At 38.8% G+C, this 12,153-nt stretch overlaps 4 non-coding genes across 4 annotated transcripts; 2 read left to right on the top strand and 2 right to left on the bottom strand.

Annotated features, from left to right (window-relative positions):
- Window positions 1-778: 778 nt before the first annotated feature.
- LOC121303243 lies at window positions 779-896 on the top strand. The gene has a single exon (XR_005947765.1). It is a non-coding gene; the product is annotated as a U5 spliceosomal RNA (small nuclear RNA).
- A 697-nt stretch (window positions 897-1,593) lies between these two features.
- On the bottom strand, window positions 1,594-1,708 carry LOC121303242. The gene has a single exon (XR_005947764.1). It is a non-coding gene; the product is annotated as a U5 spliceosomal RNA (small nuclear RNA).
- A 7,455-nt stretch (window positions 1,709-9,163) lies between these two features.
- On the top strand, window positions 9,164-9,278 carry LOC121303248. Its single transcript, XR_005947770.1, has one exon. It is a non-coding gene; the product is annotated as a U5 spliceosomal RNA (small nuclear RNA).
- A 1,119-nt stretch (window positions 9,279-10,397) lies between these two features.
- Window positions 10,398-10,512, bottom strand: LOC121303241. Its single transcript, XR_005947763.1, has one exon. It is a non-coding gene; the product is annotated as a U5 spliceosomal RNA (small nuclear RNA).
- Window positions 10,513-12,153: the final 1,641 nt, after the last annotated feature.

Raw genomic sequence — 12,153 nt, 5'->3', positions numbered from 1 at the left:
AATTGTCAATTCAAGTTAAATAGAAAATATGTATATTTATAGAAAGGGGAACTCACTCACTAATACATTTACTGTAATTTGTATATATATTCATATGAGCTTAACATGCAGCCTACAGCACTCAGTATTCCCAGGTGGTTTCCCATCCAGGCACTAACCAAGCCCAACATTGCTTAAGCATTGCATGGTAAGTTTGATTTGAAGAGCTTTTTGCTGTCAGAGACGTTGCCCAGGGGTCACTACAAGGAAGTAGCTCTTCTTGACACCCTGTAATTTGTAAACCGCATATGAGAAACGCGTTTTATAATTTACTCTCTGCATGATTTGATGTCCTCTCCTGGCTCCCTACTGTCAGGTTGCAACCATGTTGTTAAACAGTCTCTTTAAAGCAGTGCCTGTTGTAACAACATACATGTAAATGTAAGATCTCTAAATACAGTGATCTGACAGTAAAACACTGTTTTGGTAACTTGGAAAACGAATACCTTTGGTTGAGCAATGATGGGTGCAGGAAGCCACGCTGCAGGCTGAACCGACATTTGCATACCCATAATGCACTTAGGTAGAGTCTAATTAACTATTATGAAATGCATGCTTTTAAAATCTCAAATCTAAATCTAAAGGCTAACAAACCCTAGTCGTATAATGTTTTTGATGTTTTGTTTTTGTTTGTTTTTTTTCGAGCTGTAGAAATGTAAAATGCTCGTTTAAAAATAACTAACCGTCCCTTACTACGATAACAGTATGACAAGGCTACCTTGTGAACGGTGGTGTTTGTATACTCTGGTTTTTCTACATATTGCATAAAGCTTTTGCCTTTTACTAAAGATTTCTGTGGAGAAGAACAGTTATGTATATATTCAACTAATTTTTTTATTTCGTGCTCTGGCGGGGCTTCCCTTGTGTTGTGCAAAAAATAGTCTAAGTTATAAATAGCCATAAGTGTTTGAGTTAAGCAATATAATTGTCTGTTAAAACATGCAAGTTCTGGGTTTAATGGAACAGGATGAGTACTATAGAGAATATATTAGTGTAGGTTTAACATGTGAAGCTAACTCAAAGCGTGAATGGAGCAGTGCACCCCACTCTCTCCACCCCATGTATTGGAATGCACAGATCAATGTGTGTTGCACTAAATTACTGTATTATTAAATAGGCATATTATTTAGACCAAAATCATGTAAATTGATACTCATTGTGGATAGTAATATAAAAACATATGTAATATTTTATCCTTGATCTAGGGGAGGCTTTTTGGGTTTGCCCCAGCCCTCATCACCATGGAGCGTCCTTCTGCCCAGGATATTTACACTGCCTACTTCCTGACCATCTTGCTGTTAGTGTTTCCAGCTTGTATGTCAACTTTTATTGTATTTTACAGTCATTTTACAATACACCTGTTCATTTAAAAACAATACATTTTCTTTTGAAGATGACGTTTAGTTGCATACATTTCTTTAAAACCATTTCAAAAACATTTGGAAACACCAGGACAATAGTGCTCTGTACAAGGTAAAACAACACAGATTAATATGAAAAAAAAAACTGTGCTGTTTCAAAAGTGAGTGGGAAAAAAGAACCATCTATTAAAAAAGCACCACCAAAACAAGGCATCAAAAAATTAGTTGAAACTCATAACTGTTCCTCTCCACAGAAATTTTTAGTAAAAGGCGAAAGATTTACGCGATATGAAGAGAAACCAGAGTCTACAAACACCGCCGTTCACAAGGCAGCCTTGTCATACTGTTATCGTAGTAAGGGACGGTTAGTTATTTTTAAATGCGCATTTTACATTTCTACATCTCGAAGAAAAAAAAAAAACATCAAAAACATTACACGACTAGGGTTCGTTAGCCTTCAGAGTTAGATATGAGATTTTAAAAGCATACACTTCATAATAAGAAATGAGACTGTAGCTAAGTGCATTATGGCTATGCACATTTCGGTGGAGCCGTTCCTCCCAGCACTAGCGCTGCTCTCGCATGGGGCAGTGATCGCATACCTCCGTTCCAAAGAGGTGTTCGCTCAGCTTGGGACGAAGGACCTGCTGCACAGACATTCACTTCCATGTGCAATTAAGCATGCTCTTACCAGCAACTAAAATTGCTCAGGAGGTCATTTGCTTCTATTTACGTTTTTGTGGGAGGGGAGGGGAGAGGATCCCAGACAGAAGGCAGAAGATTCTAAACACATAGTCGGCTAATGAACCCTCAAGACGGCCAGTTGTTTCTGCAGTGCAGCACTGATCAGACTGCAGGACAGACAGATTGGGGGCTTTGTTAGCGCTGTCTTAGCATTAGACCAATCTGCTTTACTTACTTTCTTAGTCTTTCTTCAGAATGGTTGATATACAAGCACACCATTGTCCTAATTGTAAAATTCCTATGTCTTCATCTTTTTATGCAGACTCTGAAGAGAACACAGAAAGAGGTGAGTAGATACATGTACTCTAAAGAAATTACAGTGAATAGTCTTGACCATGCTTGCCTGTGCTTGGGGTTTCCCAGTGCTTTACTACACTATGCTTTTACTGGTTCTAGTACATTGTTCCTAAAGTCCCACGAAATAGTCAATGATTCTCAGCTAATCCCATTGCTTAAGGTGCATTCCATCCAGTTTAAAAATACATGTCCATTCACTGCAAGCTACAGCACAGTAAACAAAATAATAATTAAGGGTTTGTTTAAGAAAGCTTTACATTCTATAATAGCATTATCAATGTGATATGGTCACCTGAAATTTCTTTGTATCAGATAGTTTGTATGAGATGGAAACGACATCACAAGAGAATGAGCTGCAGTGTTTGATAATTCTTATTGTATATATTCAACATCACAAGGTGCTGTGGAGGGTACAATCTGATCTTCACCCTCTGAAGTCTATTCTGGGCTCTCATGTTGTAAATATAGCTTGTATTGCACAGAAGAGAATACAGAATATATGATATTCTATACACTTTTCCTTTTCAGATCACATAGCTGCAGAGGAGGGTGAAGAGGACCATCTAGGCAAGTAGTGAAGTGGCAGTCTATTTCAAGTGTTGCAGGTCTAGGTGGCACATTGGGTTTGATCTCCACATTGGCTGTCACAAAGAGAGCTTAGATTTGAGCTAATATAGATCTGAGTCCTAGCACCTTGGTTAGCCCATTTCCACTGCTATGATTAACTTTGAGAATGCCTAACCCTAACCCTAACCCAGTTCCACTGCTATGACTAACCTTGAGAATCCCTAAACCTAACCCATTCCACTGCTATTATTGTTGCTGTAATTTGACTGATTTGACTAAAAACAAACCAGCATGTTAGTTTAAGAGTTCCTACAATGTGAACATTACACTGTAAAGGTATATCTGTAATGTTTCACACCAAAACGACTTGGAAGACTTTTTGTTAATGTAATAAAAAATCATATAAGATGAGCGTCAATGGCTCATCAGTTGTGTGCCTGTGTTGTGATTAACGACTGGGGACTAGGAAATAGGAAGTATGCCCTATTTAGTTTTTTCTCCAGGGTGCTTCTCACAGCCCTGTATCTTAGAAAACACTTGCACTTCCATTCACAAAACAGAAAACAGCTCTCAATGTGCAGGTTAAAAAAACACATTGCAAACGTATTTCATTTGAAAACATGACAGCCAGCATTACATCTGGGTAAACAAGCTCTCAGTTTGCCTGCCTGCCTTCGAGGAAATCAGTTACACCTCCGAGGTCATTCCCCTCAGCTGTGGCCATGAAGGCTGGCAATTTCACCAAACAAGAGCAAGACTCTCTGAGACAGAGGCATTCAAACATTCATTTAACCTGCTATAGTTCCAGCTGTCATGGTTTAAAATTAAAAAATGTGATTTCTTGCAAAACTCCTCATTTGAGACTTTCATAGTGAGGGGGTCTTCATGGAATTAGCTATAACCAGATTTCAAAGCACGTATACTAGGAACATTTTTCATTTTAAACAAAGCAATGTTTTTTTTTTTTGTGTTTTCAAGCCATTGGAGTCTGAATGCATTTTGTTTAAAAAAAGCAGAGTGTTTAAATCTGTCCTGGTTTTGTTTTTTTTTGTTTTTTTGGCTACAGTTATGATTTTAATGGTAATTTAAATATAGCCCATTTTCTCATATTTAGTACTGTTTTAAATACTTTAGAACCATAACAATGTGATTTTTGCATTACTGCGCTGTATCTTTGTATTATATACCAGATTTAGGGTGTAGAAAACACATTTCTGATTTAAGAGCAATCCATGCCCAAGGTGTTCGTAATTCCGAGGTTCTGCTAATATGATATAGAACCCCCGCTTAACTAAATTCACAACATTTATTTGTGTGCAGAGTCACCAGCAATATTTAGGGATTGGATCTGTTATATATGTTTTTAATGGTTGGCTAAAACACATATTCTTAGGGATTTATTTTTTTTAATTAGTGTTGCAATTTTGGTGAAATGCTACAAATTGTCAATTCAAGTTAAATAGAAAATATGTATATTTATAGAAAGGGGAACTCACTCACTAATACATTTAGTTCTGAGACACAGGCGAGGGGAACTAGCCAACAGCACAGCAGAACAAAGCAGTTAAACGAGGAGTCTTCCCAGCGACAGCGAGTGGAAGCGACAGCGTGGGAGAAGTACAGCGTGGAAAAGTACAGAGCAGTTTCGAAGCAGTTTGAAAGCAGGTTGACGGCTGCAGAAGAAACTAAACTTCAAAAAAAAAAAAAAAACCCTCAACATGGTCTTCAAGCCAGTAATCTGTGACACCTGCTTGATGTGGGAAATCCGAGAAAACCCAGCGGAGCTAAACCAAGTGTGCGTAAAGTGCCGCGCGATCCAGGATTTGCATAAACTAGTAAGCATGCTAGAAATGGAGCTGGAAGAAGTGAGACAGCAACAAGATCTTGAGGAACTGGCACACCCACAATTCATGGAAGTCTGCATCACCCCTAACAGACTGAAAGCCACCAGGGAGATAGAAGGTCAGAACAGCTGGGTTCAGGTAGGCAGAAGCAGGGAAAAAAAGAAACTTCGTCAAACACAACCACCAGAAATCAAAACAACCAACAGATTTGAGTCACTTCAGAATTTTGATGAGCAGAACCAACAACAAGAGAATGAAAGGAACAACATCCAGGACCCCATTGACAGTGGTGACCAGACAGCAAAAAGAAGGGAGGTCATGATTGTTGGGGACTCCATATTGAGAAACACAGCAAGTTCAGTTCGCAGTTTGGACCCCCTTACTACAACAGTGTGCTGCCTTCCGGGAGCCTCGGTCAAGCACATCACTGAGAACGTGGACAGGCTCCTAGAACGAACAGGAGACGACCCGGTAGTAGTCGTCCACATCGGTACAAACAACATTGGAAGAGACAGACCAAAATCCCTGCAAAACAAATTCAGAGAGCTAGGAAGGAAATTAAAAGAGAAAACCAAAACTGTGGTATTTTCTGGTATACTACCCGCACCTTGCAAAGGACCATATGGACAGCTGGAAATAATAAATCAAAACCAATGGTTGAAGACGTGGTGCACACGGGAAGGCTTCACCTATCTTGATCATTGGACCACTTTCTACAACGAGGACTATCTGTATAGACGGGATGGACTGCATTTAAATAACAAGGGAACTAGTCTACTTGGAGAAAAGATCCTCGAGCAGGTTCGGAAGCATTTAAACTAGAAAGGAAGGGGGGAGAAATCAACAAAAAAACAGAAGGGAGACCGCATCAAAACAAGAACAACAACTCAGGTAAGACAACCATTAAATGTATTTATCTAAATGCTAGAAGTATCAGAAACAAAATTCTAGAACTTGAAGCTACTGCACTAACAGGTAACTATGATGTGATAGGTGTTACAGAAACGTGGTTATCTGAGAGTGATGGGGACGAATATAATATTTGTGGGTATACACTGTATAGGAAAGACAGGCAGGACAGAAGAGGAGGAGGGGTAGCGCTATACATAAGAAACAGTCTTGAAGCCCAGGTGTTAAACCTGGACAAAGAAAATAAAACCGAATCAATATGGGTCAGAATAACAGACAAAAATTCAAAAGGCATAATAATAGGAGCATGCTATAGACCGCCAGATTCAGACGGTGAGCACAATAATCTGTTATACAATGACATTAGAAATGTGTGTAGCAAAGGAGAAGCCATACTAATGGGGGATTTCAACTTCCCCCAAATAAAATGGGAAAACCCGGTGGGTAGCGCGAAGGATGAAATAGAAATGGTGGAAATGACAAATGACTGCTTCCTAACACAATTTGTCAAGGCACCCACTAGAGGGGAGGCATGCCTTGATTTAGTCTTTTCAAATAACGAAGATAGAATAACTAAAACAGAGGTCAGAGAACCACTGGCAAACTCAGACCACAACATGGTCTCATTTGAAGTGTTTTTTAAATCCCCAAAAGTAAAGACTAAAGCTAAGGTTTACAATTTTAGAAAAGCAAACTATGAAGGTATGAAACAGAGACTAACAGAAGTAGATTGGAGTAAAATAGAGAAAACACCCACAGAAGAAGGATGGTTGTTCTTCAAAAATGTAGTACTAGAGGCGCAAAACAATTATATCCCTAAAGTAGACAAATCTAAATGTAAAACTAAATTGCCAAAATGGTTTAATAGATCAATTAAAAAAAATATTCAGCGAAAAAAGGCACTTTACAGAGCATTAAAAAAGGACCAAAAAGAAAGTACACAGAAAGAGTACACAGAACTGCAAATGCAAGTCAAAAAGGAAGTTAGAAAGGCCAAGAGAGAAATAGAAATGAACATTGCTAAGGGAGCTAAAACCAATTCCAAAATGTTTTTCCAATATTACAACAGCAAGAGAACATTCAAAGAGGAGATTAAATGTTTAAGAGATACAAATGGCAAAATCGTAGAGGAAGAAAAAAAAAAAAATAGCAAATATGTTAAATGATTACTTTTCACAAGTTTTTACAAAGGAAGATACTGACAACATGCCCCACATGTCATCCAGTTCCTATCCAGTTTTAAATAACTTTAGCATAACTGAGGCAGAAGTGTTAAAGGGACTAGGAGCTCTTAAAATAAACAAATCCCCTGGGCCGGATGAGATCCTCCCAGTAGTACTCAAAGAAATGAAAGAAGTAATTTACAAACCGCTAACCAAGATCATGCAGCAGTCTCTTGACACAGGGGTGGTACCGACAGACTGGAAAATTGCAAACGTAATACCGATCCACAAAAAGGGAAACAAAACTGAACCAGGTAACTACAGACCAGTAAGCCTGACTTCTATTATATGCAAACTTATGGAAACTATAATAAGAGCCAAAATGGAAAATTACCTATATGGTAACAGGGTACTGGGAGACAGTCAACATGGTTTTAGGAAAGGGAGATCGTGCCTAACTAACTTGCTTGATTTTTTTGAGGATGCAACATCGATAATGGATAATTGCAAAGCATATGACATGGTTTATTTAGATTTCCAGAAAGCTTTTGACAAAGTCCCGCACAAAAGATTAATTCTCAAACTGAACGCAGTTGGGATTCAAGGAAACACATGTACATGGATTAGGGAGTGGTTAACATGTAGAAAACAGAAAGTACTGATTAGAGGAAAAACCTCAGAATGGAGTGTGGTAACCAGCGGTGTACCACAGGGATCAGTATTAGGTCCTCTGCTATTCCTAATCTACATTAATGATTTAGATTCTGGTATAGTAAGCAAACTTGTTAAATTTGCAGACGACACAAAAGTAGGAGGAGTGGCAAACACTGTTGCAGCAGCAAAGGTCATTCAAAATGATCTAGACAAGATTCAGAACTGGGCAGACACATGGCAAATGACATTTAATAGAGAAAAGTGTAAGGTACTGCACGCAGGAAATAAAAATGTACATTATAAATATCATATGGGAGATATTGAAATTGGAGAAGGAATCTATGAAAAAGACCTAGGAGTTTTTGTTGACTCAGAAATGTCTTCATCTAGACAATGTGGGGAAGCTATAAAAAAGGCTAACAAGATACTCGGATACATTGTGAAAAGTGTTGAATTTAAATCAAGGGAAGTAATGTTAAAACTGTACAATGCACTTGTAAGACCTCATCTTGAATATTGTGTGCAGTTCTGGTCACCTCGCTATAAAAAAGATATTGCTGCTCTAGAAAGAGTGCAAAGAAGAGCGACCCGGGCTTAAAAGGCAATCATATGCAGACAGGCTAAAAAAATTGAATCTGTTCAGTCTTGAACAAAGAAGACTTAAATTCAAGCATTCATCACAAATGGAGATTAGACAAAGTAGGAGGCACTTTTTTTACATATGCAGAAAGAGTGCTTATTCCGGGCTTAAAAGGCATGTCATATGCAGCCAGGCTAAAAGAATTGAATCTGTTCAGTCTTGAACAAAGAAGACTACGTGGCGACCTAATTCAAGCATTCAAAATTCTAAAAGGTATTGACAGTGTCGACCCAAGGGACTTTTTCAGCCTGAAAAAAGAAACAAGGACCAGGGGTCACAAATGGAGTTTAGAAAAAGGGGCATTCAGAACAGAAAATAGGAGACACTTTTTTACACAGAGAATTGTGAGGGTCTGGAATCAACTCCCCAGTAATGTTGTTGAAGCTGACACCCTGGGATCCTTCAAGAAGCTGCTTGATGAGATTTTGGGATCAATAAGCTACTAACAACCAAACGAGCAAGATGGGCCGAATGGCCTCCTCTCGTTTGTTCTTATGTTCTTACAAGTAAACTTTCTTAAACCGCATATGTTCTTATGTTCTTATGTTCTTTAAAGCAGTGCCTGTTGTAACAACATACATGTAAATGTAAGATCTCTAAATACAGTGATCTGACAGTAAAACACTGTTTTGGTAACTTGGAAAACGAATACCTTTGGTTGAGCAATGATGGGTGCAGGAAGCCACGCTGCAGGCTGAACTGACATTTGCATACCCATAATGCACTTAGGTAGAGTCTAATTAACTATTATGAAATGCATGCTTTTAAAATCTCAAATCTAAATCTAAAGGCTAACAAACCCTAGTCGTATAATGTTTTTGATGTTTTGCTTTTGTTTGTTTTTTTTCGAGGTGTAGAAATGTAAAATGCTCGTTTAAAAATAACTAACCGTCCCTTACTACGATAACAGTATGACAAGGCTGCCTTGTGAACGGCGGTGTTTGTATACTCTGGTTTCTCTTCATATCGCATAAATCTTTCGCCTTTTACTAAAGATTTCCGTGGAGAGGAACAGTTATGAGTTTCAAGTAATTTTTTGATGCCCTGCTTTGGTGGGGCTTCCTTGTGTTGTGCAAAAGTAGACTAAATTGTATGTATTCATAAATGTTTGAGTTACACAGTATACCTGTCTGTTAAAAAATATATTGATACAAGTTCTGGGTTTAATGTAACAGGATGTACTATATGGAATATATTAGTGTAGGTTTAACATGTGAAGCTAACTCAAAGCGTGAATGGAGCAGTGCACCCCACTCTCTCCACCCCATGTATTGGAATGCACAGATCAATGTGTGTTGCACTACATTATTGTATTATTAAATAGGCATATTATTTAGACCAAAATCATGTCAATTGATACTCATTGTGGATAGTAATATAAAAACATATGTAATATGTTATCCTTGATCTAGGGGAGGCTTTTCGGGTTTGCCCCAGCCCTCATCACCATGGAGCGTCCTTCTGCCCAGGGTATTTACACTGCCTACTTCCTGACCATCTTGCTGTTAGTGTTTCCAGCTTGCTATTCATTGCTGTGGACCCTATAGGGGCGCTGTAGCCAATAGCTAACTGGCTGTTTTTTTTTTGGGACCTATTTCCCGACAAGCTAGAACCAGGAAACTTGGCATGCGAGATGTCCTCGACGTTACCTACATTTCGGTAATTAGTAAAATCAACTTTTATTGGATTTGACAGTCATTTTACAATACACCCGTTCATTACAAAAAATACATTTTATTTTGAAGATGACGTTTACAAGCATACATTTCTTTAAAACTGTTTCAAAAACATTTGGAAACACCAGGACAATAGTGCTCTGTACAAGGTAAAACAACACAGATTAATACGAAAAAAAACTGTGCTGTTTCAAAAGTGAGTGGGAAAAAAGAACCATCTATTAAAAACCCAGTGAAGACCAGCGAGTGCTCTCTAATATGCTCTAAACGTGAACAAAAAACACAGGTTGCGTGACAGGATTCTGTTCTTGTTTATAACCAGTTTATATTATTTTGGTCTAAATAATATGCCTATTTAATAATACAATAATTTAGAGTAACAGACATTGATCTGTGCATTCCGAATACACGGGGTATCTGTATATTTTAACAGACAGTTATACTGTGTAACTCAAACGCTTATGGGTACATAGAATTTAACTTATTTTTTCACAACACAGGGAAACCCCACCAAAGCAGGGCATCAAAAAATTAGTTGAAACTCATAACTGTTCCTCTCCACGGAAATCTTTAGTAAAAGGCGAAAGATTTATGCGATTTGAAGAGAAACCAGAGTATACAAACACCGCCGTTCACAAGGTAGCCTTGTCATACTGTTATCGTAGTAAGGGACGGTTAGTTATTTTTAAATGCGCATTTTACATTTCTACATCTCGGAAAAAAAAAACACATCAAAAACATTACACGACTAGGGTTCGTTAGCCTTCAGAGTTAGATATGAGATTTTAAAAGCATACACTTCATAATAAGAAATGAGACTGTAGCTAAGTGCATTATGGCTATGCACATTTCGGTGGAGCCGTTCCTCCCAGCACTAGCGCTGCTCTCGCATGGGGCAGTGATCGCATACCTCCGTTCCAAAGAGGTGTTCGCTCAGCTTGGGACGAAGGACCTGCTGCACAGACATTCACTTCCATGTGCAATTAAGCATGCTCTTACCAGCAACTAAAATTGCTCAGGAGGTCATTTGCTTCTATTTACGTTTTTGTCACTCGCCACAAGCAGCTCATTCTATTATTGCAGAACAATAATAATAATAATAATAATAATAATAATAATAATAATAATAATAATAGCACAAACGTTTGTTTGAACGGCACAAACCGGCACAAACAAATGAGATAAATTTGGTTCAATTCCGGCATTGTAGGGGGCGGGGGAGGGGTTGAGTGACGTCACCCCCCTAACAAAAAAAAAAAAAAATCGTTAATTTTTTAAAAACTATAGCAGCACAAACGTCTGATATATGACTCAAAGTTTGCGCTGTTTGTATCAACTTCACGGAGATACAGCAGCTCGTAATGAAACAGAATCATGTGACGGAATGCAGAGAGCATCATGAGGTCAGTTTGTGAGTCACTGTCCCGCGGAGCCCATTCTAAAGAGGCTGTGCTAATTCAAAGCGACACTGCGCCTGCTCTGTTGATGCTGTTTAATGCTCTTAATGAGAGGGGAGGGGGGGAGGATCCCAGACAGAAGGCAGAAGATGCTAAACACATAGCCGGCTAATCAACCCTCTAGACGGCCAGCTGTTTCTGCAGTGCAGCACTGATCAGACTGCAGGACAGACAGATTGGGGGCTTTGCAGGATTTTAACCAGCCCGTACCAGTCTGTGGACAAGTGTTTAGCTGCAAATAGGGATACAGCATCAGTGACACAGAGATACAGTGCAGTATGTCTTGTTTATTCCAGGTTGTTGAATGGGGCACCATTATTCTGCATTATTTTGAATGGATTTAATATCTCCACGCCCCTAGCGGGTTTGATGACGGTATAGCTTCATGCAAACAGATCCCCTCTATCGACTAAAAGCAGGGAGCTGTTATAAGAACATAAGAACATAAGAACATAAGAAAGTTTACAAACGAGAGGAGGCCATTCGGCCCATCTTGCTCGTTTGGTTGTTAGTAGCTTATTGATCCCAAAATCTCATCAAGCAGCTTCTTGAAGGATCCCAGGGTGTCAGCTTCAACAAACATTACTGGGGAGTTGATTCCAGACCCTCACAATTCTCTGTGTAAAAAAGTGTCTCCTATTTTCTGTTCTGAATGCCCCTTTTTCTAAACTCCATTTGTGACCCCTGGTCCTTGTTTCTCTTTTCAGGCTGAAAAAGTCCCTTGCGTCGACACTGTCAATACCTTTTAGAATTTTGAATGCTTGAATTAGGTCGCCACGTAGTCTTCTTTGTTCAAGACTGA

The sequence above is a fragment of the Polyodon spathula genome, chromosome 31, assembly GCF_017654505.1.
Source record: "Polyodon spathula isolate WHYD16114869_AA chromosome 31, ASM1765450v1, whole genome shotgun sequence".
Classification (NCBI taxonomy): Eukaryota; Metazoa; Chordata; class Actinopteri; order Acipenseriformes; family Polyodontidae; genus Polyodon; species Polyodon spathula.
The sequence above is the reverse complement of the archived record's forward strand: the minus strand, read 5'-3'. Positions and strand labels throughout refer to the sequence as shown.